This window comes from Nelumbo nucifera, chromosome 1 (assembly GCF_055504915.1).
Source record: "Nelumbo nucifera cultivar China Antique chromosome 1, China Antique-T2T, whole genome shotgun sequence".
Lineage (NCBI taxonomy): Eukaryota > Viridiplantae > Streptophyta > Magnoliopsida > Proteales > Nelumbonaceae > Nelumbo > Nelumbo nucifera.
In genome coordinates this window covers 67594680-67613211 of record NC_142649.1, presented here as the reverse complement: position 1 = coordinate 67613211, position 18532 = coordinate 67594680, and positions in this window count along the sequence as shown.

Here is an 18532-nt window from a genome sequence, read left to right as displayed (position 1 = left end):
AATTATATTTTAAATCTTATAACTTAAACATATATCTTATAATTTATGTCTTATATCTTATAACTTATATAATCTATGAATATAAAGTCATATGTTGTGCACATGTGTAAGAGAAAAATAAAATGATAAAAAAAGTATTAACATTATATAATATGTATTTTAATTTAACTTTTATAACATATATCAAAACTAGACGAATGTCAATATTATTTAATACTAAAATAAGAATATGTGTTATGCGCATGTGCAAGATAAAAGGATAAAAATAAAAACTTTATTTATATGATGTAATGTAAATTAAGTGATTTAATTCTTATGGCATTTACGGACATTAAGGCAAGTATTTTCTTTATATAATATAGATAAACATCTTATATCTTATAAGTTATAACATGATATCAAATCTTTTAATTCCATTATCTTATAATTTTTTATTGGTTTGTATAGTTGAGAATAATGACAAGTGGGAGAATTTATTAAAAATATAAGATGAATATTGTATGTACGACAAATGGGAGAATTTATAAAGTGGGGCAAAATGAAAATTTACTTATTTTATATATTATATCTTATTACTTATATGACCTATAAGTTATAAATTGTAATATATAATTTATAAGTTATAATATCATTATCTTATAAAATATAAATTAGAATGAGGTATTCATTTTTATTAATATTATAATATTATATCACTATGTGAAAAATGACTTTTTAGATAAAAGTGGTATTCTTAATATAGTTCAATGTTATTATAGTTTTTCATTTAATATAATATGTTTTATTATATAGGCAAACCGATTACAATTACATGTCACAATCTTTATAACAACTTAAATACTTGGTAGGAACTCGTACTAGCTGTTGATCCCTCCCTTAACCCTCACACTCCCTCTACTTCTTGCACTCAGATGTTGTTTCACCACCATCCTTAATGTCTTCCCATTAACCCGTGTAACATTCTATTGTTGCAAGTCCGAGACAAGTCCCCTTCCAGAATGGCTAAAGACTCGCATAACTCGAAGAAAATAATGGAGAAGCAAAACTTACCTACCACAACCTAGTAGATTACAGATCTAAGTAAGGAGCTGGAAAAGTATGCACCCATTGTCAGTCCCCACTTAGAAATCAAAGTGGAGCTGGTACGAGAAGCGATAGAGGTGGTTAACAAGACATTAAGAGGAAGAATATTTCCTCGCACTAAAGTTTCTATGGAGAACGACCAAGCATTTATTAAACATGCATGGAATCTGACGTACCTGATAGAAGTTGGCCATGATGATAGCAATGGTTGGGTGTTCATTTTCGAACAGAAAGAATACCTGTTGAAAGTTCTAAACGGAGGCTCGTGGTTCATCCGAGAGAGCTGGATGCTGGTAGCGGTCTGCCAAGATGGAACCATAGGAGAGAAGATTAAATTGTGGTTCCAAAAAATATGGCTTCAAATGCACAACATCCATAAGAACTACATCTCCGACCACCGTTGCAAGCTTTTTGCCTCTACAACAGGGAGAGTTCTAGAGGTCAATGCAGACATAGAACCTGGGAAGCCTACTCGAGGATGCATGGTAAGGCTACATGTAGAAAGCAACCTCAGAAAGCCATTACCAAGGGGATTCTTTCTGAACAATAACAATAACCCAGTCTGGGTGAGGTTTACTTTTGAAAACCTCATAGAACTATGTATCTACTGCGGATTAGTAGGTCACAACTGGAAAAAATGTCAGCTTCTTCCAAAAGCAACACCACTACATGAAATCCTTCTTGAGTTGGAAGAGAGAAAATTGGATGAACTAGGAGAATGGTTGCGGGCAGAACACAAGCCGAAGAAGCCACTCATCTTCCCAACCCAAAGGAAATCTCAAGAGACTACAACTGCATGCAAGCAACTTCAAATTGTAAGAGGTGATTAGAGCTTAAAAGAAGACTCGGAGGATGAGCTCATCAAGAAGCAACAAAGAAAAATAGAGGGTTTTCAACCACTGGCGAGAAACTGCAACAAAGGAAAGGAACGGGTAGTGAAAGCGAGTCACAGTGAGCCTAGTGAGTCATGAAAACGGAAGCGAGCCGAGTCAAGTAACAATGCAACTCGGAAACAATAAAAGCAAGAAATGATTATTCCGGGCTCGAATTCTGAGGAGTAGTAATTTAAAAATATTCGACCGCAACAGGCGGATATGGCATAATTAATTCCACTACGGGCTCGAGAAGGAGAGGCAGACCCTTCAGATATCAATCCTCGTTGAAAGACCATTTAGATTCCCAAGCTATGCCAAATAATTCCCTAAACTTTGGCCCAACTCTTGAGAAGCTAATTGGCTGCCAATCTGTTGCATCCCTAAGGAAATGCATACAAGAAATGAGAGCATCCAACAATGTTTCCTTTGAAGTGAACTCCACCACCAGTTCCAACACCACAGATCTCCTAGACCACTATGAAAGGAACCTGGGCAAACTCACATGCCTAGAGGAATCATCATGGACAAAAGATTGGGACATTCTCTAGACAGAGCAACAGCAAGGGGTTGCATCCTTAACAACTCTTGTAATTCAGGTATTCATTTATTTATATTCTCTGTTATACATTATATTTATTCAAATAAATCTGCACTTCTCTGCTTCAGATTACCTGGACTTAATCTACTTGGCTTACTATTTAAACTCAGTGCTAAACAATATGAAAATCTTGGCTTGGAATGTAAGGGGAGGGAAAATCAAGGAATTACAAAGAACTATTAGAAGATGGTGCAAGTTACAAAATCCTAACATCCTATTTCTTGCTGAGACAAAGATGTCAGGTGAAGAGGCTATGAAGTGCTCGAAATCCCCGGGGTATTATAATTTCAAAACTATAGGATCAATGGGCCTGAGTGGGGGACTACTGTGTGTTTGGAAGGACAACCTAAATATTACAGTAGTCGACAACTCATAGAGGTTTATAGAGTTAACTGGGATTAGTAGTACTTCAGCAGTCCCTTGGAACATACTCCTCTTATATGGCAATCCTGGTCATGGGGATAGAGTTGTTTTATGGGAACAACTTATAACTTCAAAATCATATCTAAAAGGGACTCCTTGGCTGTTCTTGGGGTATCTAAATGACATGGTCTATTCGGAGGACTATGCTGGACCTAGTAACAGATTAGAACATCTCAGCACCTCAGAGACCTGATTGACCATTTTGCTCTCTCAGATCTGTGATACTCAGGACCCTATTTCACTTGGACAAATAAACAACAAGGGAAAAAGGAGGTTTAAGAAAGACTAGATAGAGGCCTTGCTAGTGTGGAGTGCTTAACTTGGTTCCTAGAAACCAAATTATCAATTTTACCAACTATAAACTATGATCACTCCCCAATTCTGCTCAATACCAAGCCTGACCCATCAGAAGGGAAAAAACAGTTCCATTTCTTACCAATGTGGGTTCATCACAAGGGTTGTGACAATATAGTAGCAGAAAATTGGAACCAAGCAATTAATGGTTCCAGAGTCCTTTTTATTGCAACTAGGCTCAAATCCCTAAAGAACCACCTCAAAGCCTGGAATAAGACTACCTATGGTGATATAAACAAAAACTTAGCAGAACTGGAGAAAGAAATTCTACTAGCTCAATCAAACCAAGAAGAAAATAGTAAGCTAGTTGATCTGGAAGCCAAGTACAACCAGTGGCTCCTTGTTGAGGAGCAATTATGGAGGCTGAAATCCAGAGAACTATGGCCCTCAGAAGGGGATAGAAATACAAAATTCTTTCACCATCAAACAAAATTCAGAAGGAGGTGGTATGCAGTCAAATGTCTAAAAGAAAACTAAGACAGGTGGGCCACTGATCCAAATGCCATAGCAAACCTCCTTAAAAACCATTTCCTAAGCAGTTCAGGGCTTGAAGAAAATGTTGACCCAACCCTCCTAGAAGGGCTCCATTTCAACCAAACCTCTGCTGAAGAGAGTCAACATCTCCTAACACCCCCTCAAAAAGAAGAAGTTCAGCAAGCCTTATTCCAAATGAACCCTCACAATGCCCAAGCCCGAATGGCTACACAGCATTCTTTTTCCAGCACTACTGGAATTTGGTTGGTGATGACATCACAAATATGATCTAAAGCTTCTTTCACTCCAAAAAACTGCTAAAACAGTTGAATACCAACCTTGCCTTCTTACCAAAAAAGAGAGGAGTAGAAAAAGCAAAACACTTTAGACCAATTAGACTGAGCAATGTACTTTACAAAATCCTAGCAAATGTCATGGCCAATAGAATGAAACCCCTGCTTCCAGCTCTAGTCCAGCAAAATCAGGCAGCTTTTATCAAAGGTAGGAGCCTTACAGATAACGCCATCCTAGCCAAAGAAATTATCCACAAGCTAAGAACTCAGAGGGGAAAAAGGAAATGGGCAGCTCTGGAAATTGATATGGCCAAAGCCTTCGATAGTATAGGTTAGAGGTTCCACATAGAAACTATGAAAAAAATGGGCTTCCCAGCAGCATGGTGTGCGCTAATCTGGCAATGCATTTCTACCCCGTCCTTCTCAATAAAGTTCGATGGGTCTTCCTACGAGTTGTTTACCACCAAAAGAGGTTTAAGACAGGGAGACCCCCTCTCTCCCTACCTTTTCATTATTGGTATGAAAACTCTCTCAACCCTGCTGTGTATAGCAGAAAGTCTCTCAAAACTCCAGGGAATCAAACTTGCAAGAAACTCAGAGCCCATCACCCATCCTTTATTTGCAAATGATTGCTTCATATTCTACAAAGCTGGCCTTGAATCTTTTTATCACATCAAAGTCACACTTAGGTTATTTGAGCAAATCTTGGGACAGCACATAAACTTTGCAAAATCTGGGGTTATGTTTAGCAAAAATATGCACAGAATCCACTAAAAGCTACTGAGCAAAGTAATAAAAATGAAAATAATAAGTTATAGCTCCAAATATCTTGGGACTTGGTTAACAGAAGGAGAAGGTGGAAAGAGGAACACCCACACACATCTTACTGAAAGTATCTCCCATAAGATAGAGCTTTGGCAAGCAAAAACCCTTTCCCAAGCTGGCCACACCACACTTATCAAAGCAGTCACCCAAACTATCCCTTTGTACATCATGCAAACAAGTTACCTTCCCATGGGTTTATGCAAGAAAATGGATAGACTGCAAAAAAAAATTTGGTGGTCTGGAAGATCCAACACAACTACAAGGTGCAACATGAAATGGAATACAATCTGCTCCCCCAAAACCCTGAGAGGGCTAGGGATAAGGAGATTCTCCTTGATGAATAAAGCTCTACTGCTGAAGTCAATCTGGAGACTTCAAAATCTCAAGGACAGTCTTTGGGCCCGACAACTAGAAGCAAAATATGTCAAAAGAAATTGTTTATTCGACTGAAAGTAAAAGCCTCAGATTCAGGATGGTGGAAGAGTATCATCAAACTAAAAAATGAGCTAAAATCTCTTTTTTTTTTTTTGGAAGCTTGGAGATGGGAGATCTATCTCAGCATTCTTGGAACCCTGGGTTCCTTAGCTAGAGAATAATACCCCAACAAGGAGAGTTGAGAGCTCAGAACCTCTACATCTAAAAGCGTGTGAGTTTATCACAAAAAAAATTTAACTTGGAACGTTGATCTCCTTTACAACTCTTTTGATGATAGAAGTGTCGAAGCAATCCTTACCATCCCCCTAAGGACTTCACAACAACCCCATAGTCTTCTCTAGAAAGACTCAAAGAATGGAGAATTCTCTGTGAATTCGGCTTATCATTCTCTCCTAGTAACCACATTACAAACTCAGACAAGTAAAGTGAGATGGTCCAGAATATGGATGAGTCCATGCTCCTATAGATGTCAGATTTTCATGTGGAAGTTCCTCCATAAAGTTGTTCGAACAAAAACAGAAATATAGATCTACAAAAGAAGAGAAGACACCTGGTGTACTTTTTGTAAGGAATCTCCAGAAACCCAAGAACACCTCTTCTTGGAATGCCCTCTCTCAAGGGCTGTTTGGATGCAGGCCCAAGTCGAACTCATGTCGGAGGCCTTTCTGAACTCTGGTCGAGAGGATCTGATAGAATGGTGGTGGCATCACAATAATCATATACAGAATAAAGCCTTAAAGTACAATTATCTTGCAAAAGTCTGTGCAATCTTCAGAAGTATATGGGATGCAAGAAATGATCAAAACTTTAATAGTGGGAAAATAGACCCTATACAGATCCTGCACAGGGCTGATAACTATTGCTCCATTAAAGACACTGTCAGCTTCATAAATCGCATTCAAACCAACTACAATTAGATTGGGACTTGCATCAGGTTCTTCACTCAGATCTTCCAATCATCTTAGTGGATGGTTCATGGAGCACCTCCACACAAATTGCATCCACTAGACTCTTTATGTTCTCACACAGGTCTCCTCTTCTCATTGCAGAAGGAAAACCATGCATGGCAAGATCTCCCGCAGCAGCTGAGCTCTAGGCAATAGTAAGAGGTTTACATAAGCTTTTTTGTATGGGTTTCAAAGCAGGTTTTTTTCTATCAGATGCAAGAGAAGTTCTTTTGAAGATAGGAGGAATCGAAAAAAAAAACATCACTTGGGAGCTGCAAATACTGTATGATCACATATTTGAATTACTCTTACTTTTTGAAAACATAAAAGTGTTGTATGTAAACAGGGAAATAGTTAAGCCAGCTCATGAACTTGCAAGGAGAGCTAGGCTTAAAAACACTTATGTAAATAGTACTCACTCCCCTACGTACTTAGCTACATGTTTTATGGAAAATTGTAAAAAGGGGAATCAAATGTATCTATGATGTTTTTTTAGTGGATCCTTTTACTGATAACTTGTACCTTTTAAATTATAATTTATATTTTATAACTTTTAACTTATAATTTATATATTATATATATTTTTGTATAGTTCTTGGAACAAGACAATAACACAAAACAAACACAAAAACTAACCAAATAGACAAACTAACTAAACATTACCAAGACGCTTAAAGCAAAGGCCCCATGCAACAAACAAACAAATAAAGACTAACTTGGAATAAAAACAACATAATTGAACAAAAACATTCTATGACCAAGATTGGCAAGATGATCAGCCACAAAATTCACATCTCTCAAGACATGTACGTAGAAAACCTCAAGATTGTTACTTATATAAATCTCCGACATTCACTGATGAATCTTCTAAAGTTTCGAGGGTTCATGTGGATGCAAAGACTTCTTTTTAAGGCTTCAAGCATATTTCATTCATTCAAGAAATTGATACAAGTACAGAGAATTAACAGCAAGGCCAATCAGCACTTTTGTAAAAGTACTTTTATGAAAGCATAAAAGCACTTTTACACGAAAGCACTTTTATAAAAGTACTTTTGTGAAAGCATAAAGCACTTTATCAAAGTGCTTTTATGAAAGCACTTTTATGAAAGCACTTTTATGAAATCACTTTTATGGAAGTGCTTTTATAGGAGTACTTTTATAAAAGTACTTTTGCAAAAGCACTTTTGTAAAAGTTATGCATTTTCTGCATTTTTGTATTTTTTTGCATTTTCTATAATTTTTAGTGCTTTTTTGCAAAATATTTGCATTTTTCTAGTGTTTTATGCATTTTCTACAATTTTTTGGTATTTTTGCATATTTTCTAATTTTTTTCTACAAAAGTTCTGAATTTTCTACAATTTTTAGTATCTTCTTTCATTTTTTGTAAATATTTCTTATTTTTTTTTGCAATTTTTTATTATTTTTGCATTTTCTGTAATTTTCTACTATTTTCTGCATTTATCTACAATTTTTGCATTTTCGAGTATACAGGTTAACCTGACTTGTTTTTGTCATGTGGCAATCTTGAGAGAGATTATTCTCTCAAAAGTTATTATTTTGGGTATATGGTCCGTCCCGACCCATTTTTGTATTTATAGGTGAGGGTAGGTTGGTTAGTATGGGTGAGGGTGGTTAAGGGTAAATATGGATGGGTTAAGTGGGTCAGTATGGGTGGGTCAGGGTGGTTAGGGTTAGGATGGGTTATGACCCTTTAACAAGGATTGATGATGGGTCATGGTGGGTTGGTGGGTCAATATGGGCGGATTGGTATTCAATCCTTACCTAACCCAACCCACCCCACCCATTTGCCACCCTTCATGGGGGAACTTGGCAACAATAGTATGGGCTTCAAGGGCAGCCCAAGCTTCAGCTTCATTAGATGAACACTCACCAATATCTCGACAACTAACCCAGATCGTTTTCCCATGGTCATCTCTAACAATCACACTAATCGTGCACTTACTTTCCTAATTTTTTGAATCATCATAGTTAACTTTTAGAAAACCTCAATCCGGATGTTCCCATCTTATTGCATGGATCTGGGTAAGAGATCAATGGGCCTTATCCTCTATCCAAAACTCCGTTTTCATTTTTTCTACAATAAGGTGAGTCGGAATATCCTTATTTTGAAAAAGTTTAAGATTCCTTTTTTTCCAAATGTTTCATAAAACCACTTGTTTGTGGTTTTAATAGCCATCACTCTATCCCACCATACAACAAGGAACTCTCTAGGGTTAGGCCTTAAACCTTCAAAGCTAGTATCATTCCAAATTTGCTTGGCTTCATTACACTGAAGGAATAGATGATTCAGATTCTCCTATTCACCATAGAAACAACAGTTTGAATTATATGTATTATATAAAACAAATACTTGCCTTGAGTTCCATGTAGGTCATAAAAGTTAAAACTTAAGTACATAGTCATATGGCACATTCATATGTTCAGTTGACTTTATTGTTCATTTACTGTCCACTTTTGCAGGGACCACTCAAGCTTCAACAAATACTTTATTGTTCATTTAATGTTCACTTTATTATTCAGTTTTAGAATTCACTTATGTAAATTTGGTATCAAATCCATTCATCTTCAGGCAAGAAATATCTTATTAACTAAGACTTAAAACTGATCAGAATACTGTTAGACTAGAACCTTGACTATCCAATAAGATTAGAACCCTTGAAATAGGTCATAAAGACTAGTAAGAAGACCATTGGATACTGATTGACCATAATGGTGAATTGGAGAACAAGTACCATGAACAAGTTTTTTAACTTTACCTAACAAAGAGAGATCATCTGAAGAAGGTAGTTCTAGTTTCATTCTTACTAAACCTTAGTTCATAAAAAAATATGAAAGAAATTAGTTATAATAGCATAGAAAAATCACTTCAATATAAGAACTATAGAAAGAATAGTAGCATTAGGGAATGAATGCAAAGATTTCCATATTAGACCGTAACACTTATAAATAAATTTGGTTGCAACTTTATTCATTTTGGGCTTATATAGGTAGCTATAAAACTCCTAACTAAACTAGGACTTTAGACAGTTACACTAGCTTGTCTAAGGGATTCTAGACATAAACTCCTTAATAAGAGTAATTGAAGGAAGCTTACATTAAGGACTTATATATTTCAATGCATTCCCCAATTTTATTGTTTCATTATTAGATCTAGGAATCTATAGAGCCTTAACCTTAAGAATCCAAACTCAAGGCTTCGATATGAAGCCAGAATCTGAAAATGTCTCCCTAGTTTATAAAGTGTATTTTAAGACTATGAACACCATATGTCCTAATACGTGTATAACAGGAGTAAAGGGAATGGCGACTCTATTCCAGACTAATGCAAGTACTAATGTTACTATTCCAAAACCAATCTTATGGAAAGAAGTCCAATTACTAGAAAAATGGACCATGACTAACATTCAAAATCACAATTATTATGTTATGAGTATATCTATGAAAATTTCATGAAGATATTTGGGGAAAATATAAATTAACAAAAAATGAAAATGTAATTTTTTTTCTTTGCCTATAAAGACTTAATATGTTTTAGATCTATGGATTTATCTATTATATCCACAGAGAAATTGAAATTTCTACTTTAATATATTTTTTATTTTTATATTTTTACAATTAAAAAATAACTAATAATTAATAATATTTTATCATTTGATCACAATGATTGAATGAATTATAATTCATTGGATGGTCTATCATATCCATAGAGCAATTGAAATTTCTTCTTTAATAATTATTTTTTCATTTCATATTTTTAGAATTAAAAATAAATAATAATTAATTATATTTTATCATTTGATCACAATGATTGAATATATTATAATTCTATGGATGATCTATCATATCCAAAAAGCAATTGAAATTTCTTCTTTAATAACTATTTTTTGAATATATTGTATAATGTTTATTTATTTTTATTTTTTATAATTTTTAAAAATAAATAATAATTATTAATTATTAATTATATTTTCACTTAGAAGTTGTGCTAATGCATGTTTTATGGTTCAATAGGTGAGTTGGGTTTTTACCATCCCATAAAACTTAAGAATTATAATTTATAAATTATAGTTAAGCATATGTTTTTTTAATGAAATTATAAATAACTATAATATATTTCTTCATAAAACCATTAAAATATATTAATTTAATGTATATATACCTCATTGAGGTCTTATATCTAGTGTTATTGATATGTTCTTATAATTTATTGAAATATTTATAATGTTTCTATGCGTATCTCAATTTTCTCCAATACACATACCTATCCAAGGTGTATCCCGATATGTCTCTTAAAATTGTCTTTCCGATACACTTAGCATTTCTGATACTTTGAACCTTGCATATGAGATTCTAATAAAGACAGTTCCACCCTTGGTAAAATCTTATGAACCAACCAAGACTAACTTTGAGATAAATATCTTATAAATTGAGAAAGAAGAAATTTGATAGATATCTTTTTATGAATAGATTTTAATTCACAAGCTAGAAGAAAGCAATGGTTCTTTTCCACCTTTTCTAAAGGAGAAAGGGATTAAATAAGAACCTTATGGTACACAAAAATGACTAAGGTTCAAGAAAATTTGCCTTTTTGGGAATGGTTTCCCAAGTAGAAAAGAATTGCCAATTACAAGCCACTAGAAGAAGACTTAGAGGTATGTACTACTAAAAATGATCTAAGCTTGGAAAACAACTAAAAGAAAAGTTATGGAATCAATACAACCCCTATAAAAGCTACAAAAATAGGAAAATATGAACTAAAAGCAAGTCCTATTAAAAACCCCAGAATTACAAGAGAAGTTGAGAAATTGACACTTGAACATTGTTTCCTAATAATAGAACAAAATAACTATACCAATGTTTTCTTACAAACAATTGGGAAACAAACAAATAGGAAAGAAGCTCTTTTAAACTCTATAGAGACACATCTGGGCAGAAGACTACCACCATTCTTAAAAAAAACCACTAGGATCTCTTCAAGAGTTTTCACCATGAATGAAACTTAAAAAATAACCTTTGGATCTATCTAAAGTGGACTTCAAAGATTAAATGGCAAAAATGATTTCATTCCAAAACCCCTCTAGATGGGAAAAAGGAGAATCCTCAAAGATAAAGACCGATGATGAAAAGAAACTGACAAAATCCAAGTCCGTTAATTCAAAACCCATTGAGTCACTTCTAAGTGAAACATCAAAAAGTGAATCAATTAACCAACCCATACTTGAGACAAATAAGTTTATCCATAAAAGCCAAAAACCTTATTACCCCAGGCATACTCTAACTGACTTATTATTTGAAGAACCCATTAAAAGCCAAATTAGTTATGATGAGAATACCTTTTATGATTGCAATATAAATGGAATGTCTAAATACTAGGTCCACGAACTTATGTGCCATATGACTATCTATGTGAGTGCTAGTAAGTTATGCGGAGATGAAGAGAAAGTTATAGAAATGGTAATAACTGAATCATTTTCTAACCAATTAAAAGGTTGGTTGTACACAACCTAACTGAGAGAGAGAAAGAGAGAGAGAGAGAGAGAGACTTTATCCTCAATTCAATTAAACACGATGTACATAGGTAGGTGTGGTCTCCTAGTTCAGGATGTTGTAACCACCTTGATACTAAACATCCTTGCTCACTTTATAGGCAGCAAAATAAGAGAACAACTCATAAATCTCAAATGTAAAATTTTAACAGATTTTAGATGGTACAAAGGTGTATTTTTGTCCAAGGTTTATAAACTAGATAACACTCTAGAGGATTATTGGAAAAAATAATTCATTTTAGGATTTCCCCTCTTTTTGCCGAGAAGGTTCACAATTACTTAAGGAATTTAGGAGGAGGACAGCTTCTCTACTCACATTACACCTTTGGATACTTGATGCAAGTAGTAAAACAAGTACAATAGGACCTATGCAATGATCTTTGCCTTAAAAGGCAGCTCAAAAAAAGAATAAAGAAAAATCTGACTCCTAAAAAGAGTTAGGAGACTTTTGTTCCCAATTTGGGGTATGTAGTGATACAGTGGACTAGACCTAATATTTTTATGTGTGGTCTCATAAGTTCAATCTTTTATTTCCTTTTTTTTAGTGATATAGTGGACCATTTGATGAAAAGCATGGGTTAAGGTGGGAACCTCATCTCGAGAACGCATAAGATAAACCCATGAGAAATAGGAGTAATCATCGAACAATAAGAAATACTTGTACCCCCCATAGCAGGAATATGATATGACCCCATACATTAGTATGCACAATTTCAAAAGGAGTATTGCTTCTTTTATTACTCAAAAAATAGGAGGATTTACAATGTTTTGCAAGTTTACAACTCTCACACTTCAAAAAAGACATTTGAACTAACTTAAACAAAGCAGGAAACAAGGTTTTTAAAAACCTAAAAGACAAATGACCCAAACGATTATGCCAAAGCATAATCTAACTCACTGACTGAGAAACAAAAGACTTGGCAACTCCTCTATCACTTCCAAGTGGGTGCTTGAACAGGTAGATTCCATTTATCTCATGGCCGGTCCCAATCACCTTCCTTGTCACTAGATCCTGGAAAATGCAATGGTCAAGAAAGAAGGTTATTGAGCAATTCTGGCTTTTTATAAGGCTACTGACTGAAAGTAAATTAGTGCTAAGCTTAGGTACATGCAAAGCTGAGGACAAGGTAATGGCATCAGAGATTCCGATGTTTCCCTTGCCAAAAATGGGAACAAGGAAGCCATCAGCTATGGATACTTTATCTTTGCTTGAGGACAAATTGTATGAAGTAAATAATGAAGACAATTTTGTCATGTGGTCTGATGCACTAGAGTTTGTAATCCAAGTAAGGTTAGTGTTACCAGGAGTAGAGGCATGAAAAGCAATGGCTCTTGTACCTGAGTGGGCAAAGGTTGATGTGGAGGAAGGAGGTGTAGTAGTAGTAGAGACAAACAAAGATGATCCTGCAAGCCCAGCTTCATTCTCCAACTGAGTCAAAGCTTCCCTTATTGCAGCTAAGGCCTCCAAAGAAGTAGATCGAGGCCCCTAAAGGGAAAAACCATCTGATGTAATAGCTGCATTTGCATTTCCCTTCTTATTCCTGAGTCTTTCTGATACAATATTTGGGTGAAGCTTCCAACAATTGTCTTTTGTGTGCCTAGGTTTTTTGCAATATTTACAAAACACACCTTTCTTTCCTTAATTCTTCATTCTTCATCTCTTTCTCCCTTTCATCATTGTACTTGTGTTTTGCAGTTGCTAATGCCACTTCCATTTGAGAATTTTGTAGCATAACCTTCCTCCTACTCTCTTCACTATGTACTAGGGAGTAGGTTTGGGACAAGGTAACATTTTCCCTAGTGAAAATTTGTTGTCTAAAAATGTCAAAATCAGAATTCAGACCCATAAGAAATTCAAAAACTCTATTTCTCTCAACCAACTTGTTATAGGTTGTTGCATCCTTATTACTCTCCCACTCAATTGTTTCAAGATGATCTATCTCATGCCATAAGTATTTTAGATTAGAGAAATAAATTGATACAGGTTTCTCCCCCTACTTCAGATTGTTTACTTCAGTTTTCAACTCATAAGCCCTAGTTACATCAAGTGGTTGTGAATAAGTCTCTTTCATATTGTCTCAAATATCCTTGGTTGTCTTTGCCCAAAGGTAATTTCTACTAATATGAAACTGCATCGAGTTGCACAACCATGTCATCACAAGATAATTTTCTTGAACCAATTTAGCATAGGAGGGTCATCCTTCGGTGGTTCCTTAGTGTCTCCAATCACATAGCCTAACTTTCCCCTTCCTCCAATTGCCATCATGGCAAATTGAGCCCACTCCAAATAGTTATAACCATCAAACTTGATTATGGTAACCTGAAAAGGGTTGTTATCAATCATACTAATAGCCCTTTCAGCACCCTCTCCAGTTGGTTTCTATTCACCCCCAAAGAACTCCATGTTGAGTCCAACACAAAGAAGTACAAGGAACACACCCAGCTCCCTTTTTGAATAAAAAATGAGAGAACAGAGGAGAAGCAATTACCCAATTCAGAAAATTCTAGAAAAAAATAGTTGCACCCCTCAGAGATTTCAGAAAACCCTACTCGGTCCAATAAATTCCAAAAAGTAGCCGCACCTCTCAAAGGTTTCAGAAAACCCTACTTTCAGTTATAAACTTCTAGAGAACTGAAAAAAAAAAAAAGCCTACCTAGAAACTTTTGGGCGACACCTTCAATCCGAGATTTAAACCCTAAATCTCACCTCAAAAAGAGTTTTCTCTGATTCTTCCTAACTGCTGGGTAAACTCCAAGAACAGAAGCATCCTGGGCAAGGTTTTGAACTCCACCAATCTCTAAGAATCATGCCACAAACAAAACTAAAACTCCAGCCATATTAAAATCTCATGTAGCCAGCTGGAAAGAGCCTACATGAGATTTATGAGCAGAACTAAACCTGCTCTGATACCAACTCGAAGTTACTACCATTAGAAGAACTTCTAAGTGGAAGAGAAAATCAGAAATCGATAGAAAGAAGAAGAGAGAAGAAGATAGAAGAGAATAAAAGAACAAGAGAAGAATAGGCAAAAGTATCTTAATGTCACCCTAAGTCGTATTATTTATATGTTTAACATAACATTAGGTAAAAGGACAAAAATGCCCTGGTACCTATAACAATACAAGAAAGCAAGCATAAAGCCAAAAATAAGAAATAATAGACTGAACTTATGGGACCGCACATAAAAATATCAGGTATGGTCCACTGTATCACTATAGGGTAGAACCAGAATGCCCCATCACTAAGGCATTACATAGAAAAAATAAACAAAGATACTATGAAGTATCATGAAAAGAGAAAATCTTCTAAAGCAAGAAAGACTAAAAGGATACCTACTTGTTATAGATGTGGGAAAAGAGGACATTGCGCTAATAAGTGTTTCAATAAAAATTGTAAAAATATTAATGAACTAGATAACTCTGGAGAAGTGGAAGAGATAGCTTTAGAAGAAGGAGAATCTTCTTCATCATCCCAAGAAAATTGTTGCAATCAAGAGAATGGACTTTGTACCTGTAAAGACGAGACAAATAAAGAAGAAGAGTTGGAGGGCATAAACATACTCACCCTAGATGAAGATTAACTTCTAGATATTCTAGAAGATATCCCAGATGAATAAGTTAAATGAAAACATTTGCTTATAGCAATGCAAAGCAATAAAAAAAGGATAAAAGAATAAAATCTAGAAAGGAACCCTTCAAGCCAGAAGACATAATTTTATACAACCAAATAATGGAGCAAGTAAGGAAACAAATAACCTGACCTCCTACATTAGTAGAACTAAAACAAGAAGTTTAAACACTCAAAACGGAAGTACAATCGCTAAAAACATTAAGAATCAAAAGATGGATCTGTAGAACTTGCCAAATTTGTGGGAGAACAAGAAGAATTTGTCTATTTAATTGAGGAATTTAAGTGACAAAAATGGTATTCTAAAGTAACAATAAGGGTAAAAGACTTTAATTTGACTGTTATTGCATTAATAGATTCAAGAGCATACATAAACTGTATAAAAGGATTTGTTCCTTCTAAATATTTTGAAAAAACAACTCAACAAGTAAGTGCGGCAGATGGGAGAAAATTAGAAATTAAATATAAAATCCCTACTACCCATATTTACATCAAGGAAGCTTGGTTAAAGACCACCTTCCTTATGGTTAAGGACTTAAGATAAGAAGTAATCTTAGAAACCCCTTTCCTGTTATCAATATTGCATTATCACATAGACTCCTTAGGGATTACTATCACCATAGGAGAAATAACAGTCATCTATGAATTCTTACAAAAGCCTAAAATGACAACCTTAAATACCTTAACAAAAGACCTAAAAGGTAAGGCTAGGCTTATTTCAGAACTACAAATAGAAACAAAGGAAGAACAAGTTTCTAAAACCCTTAGAAACCCAAAAATGCATATGGAAATACAAAATTCCGAACTAGAATAGAAAAAGAATATTTGTAGAAACACCAAATGCATTTTGGCACTAAAGGAAACATACAATTGAATTACCCAATGAAGAAGGCTTCCAAGAATCTAAAATCCCCACGAACACAAGACCCATCCAAATGAATATTAGATTATTAGAGATATACAAGAAAGAAATTCAGAACTTGCTATCCAAGGATCTAATAAAGCCCAGCAAACCACCCTAGAGTTGCCCAACATTCTATGTTGAAAATGCTACTGAAATAGAAAGAGGAGTCCCAAGATTGGTAATTGACTATAAACCACTAAATAGGGAATTAAGATGGATTATGTATCCTATCCCGAATAAACAAGACTTAATAGGGCATTAAGATGGATTAAGCATTTGAATATATTTCTTAAAATTATGACAAAAAATGGATTAGTTGTTTCGGCTAAAAAGATGAAGTTGTTCCAGATTGATACTAGATTTTTGGGATATCAAATATCTAAAGGAAGAATAACCCCAATACAAAGAGTAATAGAATCTATAGATAAATTTCTTGATGATATTAAGGATAAAATTCAACTTCAAAGGTTTCTAGGAAGCTTAAACTATGTAGCATATTACTATAAATATTTGGCAAAGGATAGACAACTCTTGCAAAAAAAAAGGTTTAAAAAGAATCCTCCTCAATGAACTAAACGCTTCACTCAAAGGATAAAAATAATCACACAAATTGTTAAAACTCTTCCCTATCTTAGTATACCTCATCTTGAGACTCCCAAAATAGTGGAAACCGATGCTCAAAGATAGGATATGAAGGAATCCTAAAGCAAAATAAAAGCAGAAAAGAAGAAATTATAAGATATAGTTTAGGAACATGGAATGAAACCCAAAAATTACTTTATTGTTAAAAGGGAAATGTTACGTACAATCCTATGTATAGCTAAATTCCAAGGAGATTTAATAAATCAGTATTTTACCCTACAAATAGATTGTAAATTGCAAAAGAAATCTTAGAAAATGATGGTAAAAAATTAGTATTAAAGCAAATATTTGCCCAATGACAAGCTATCTTATTCATATTTGATTTCAAGATAAGATATATCTAAGGTACTGACAATTCTCTCCCTAACTTTTTTAACTAGAAAACTTCTATAGGGAAACTTGCAACATGGCAAGCAATAGCACGGCAAGAGCCTTCCTCCAAGAAATAACCAGCCTAATAGAATGACAAGGACTAATTAGTCAAATAGATTTTCTTTCCTTAATCAAAGGGAATTATCCCCATATCTAGAAGAAGGTGATAATTTGAGTCCCTATCTCACTTAACCACAAAATTTGTGGTAACAATTTACCTAGAAGAAGCATCTCAAATTCTTGACTCTGTAATTCCAAACAGAGTGATTCAATGCCTTGTCACTTAATATTTTTTAGGATAATCATTTTCCTATCTATGCCCTAAACAAAGACCAAAAATGCTGAGATCCTTATACAAACAGGATTAGCAAGAATTCAACATTATTTTCTAGATCCAAATAAATCAAATGTAGCATATTCTAAGCTTGTTATAAATAAGTTTCTCTCAAAAGAGACATGGAGAGATTTTAATAAGCTTAAATTCATTTTAAGGCGTCTCAAAGAGACCCTGATTACTTAATTACTGGGATTACCAGGAAATCCAGAATTCCATTTTCAAGCATTCATAGTTCCTCTAGTTCTCTGAAGATTTCCAAGGCTCATATCTTGACTAGGTCTATGTTTGGTGGATGTCATGGGGAGTGATACATGACATTTTCCCTAAAAAGGAGCTTCTAGACAAGTATGAAAAGTTTGTAGGTAAAAAGGTCAAATACGCTTTCGATCATATTAAGTAGCTCAAATTCTTTAGAACTTATAAGCTTCCATGGATCATTCGTTGGAAATATAAGCTAGACAACTCATGGAACCCTCCTGTAATAGAAAGGGAAATTAAAATAAAATTATGGGATAAATTTGACCTTTCGCGTACTCAAAAACCTCCGAAAGAAGATATCTTCTAATAATTTTTGAATCTTATAAATAGTAGCTTTGCGACAAATTTCCAGACCTAGCGCTAGATCATCTTGCTAAGATGTCTCTTCATCTAACCAAAAAAATGAAAGGAAAAAAGCAAAGACTCCTCTAAATACTCTGATACAGACAACTTAATGTTTATCTCTTTGCAATAAAGTTTGTCAACATATCCAACAAAAGTAAAAGGTGTTCAAGAG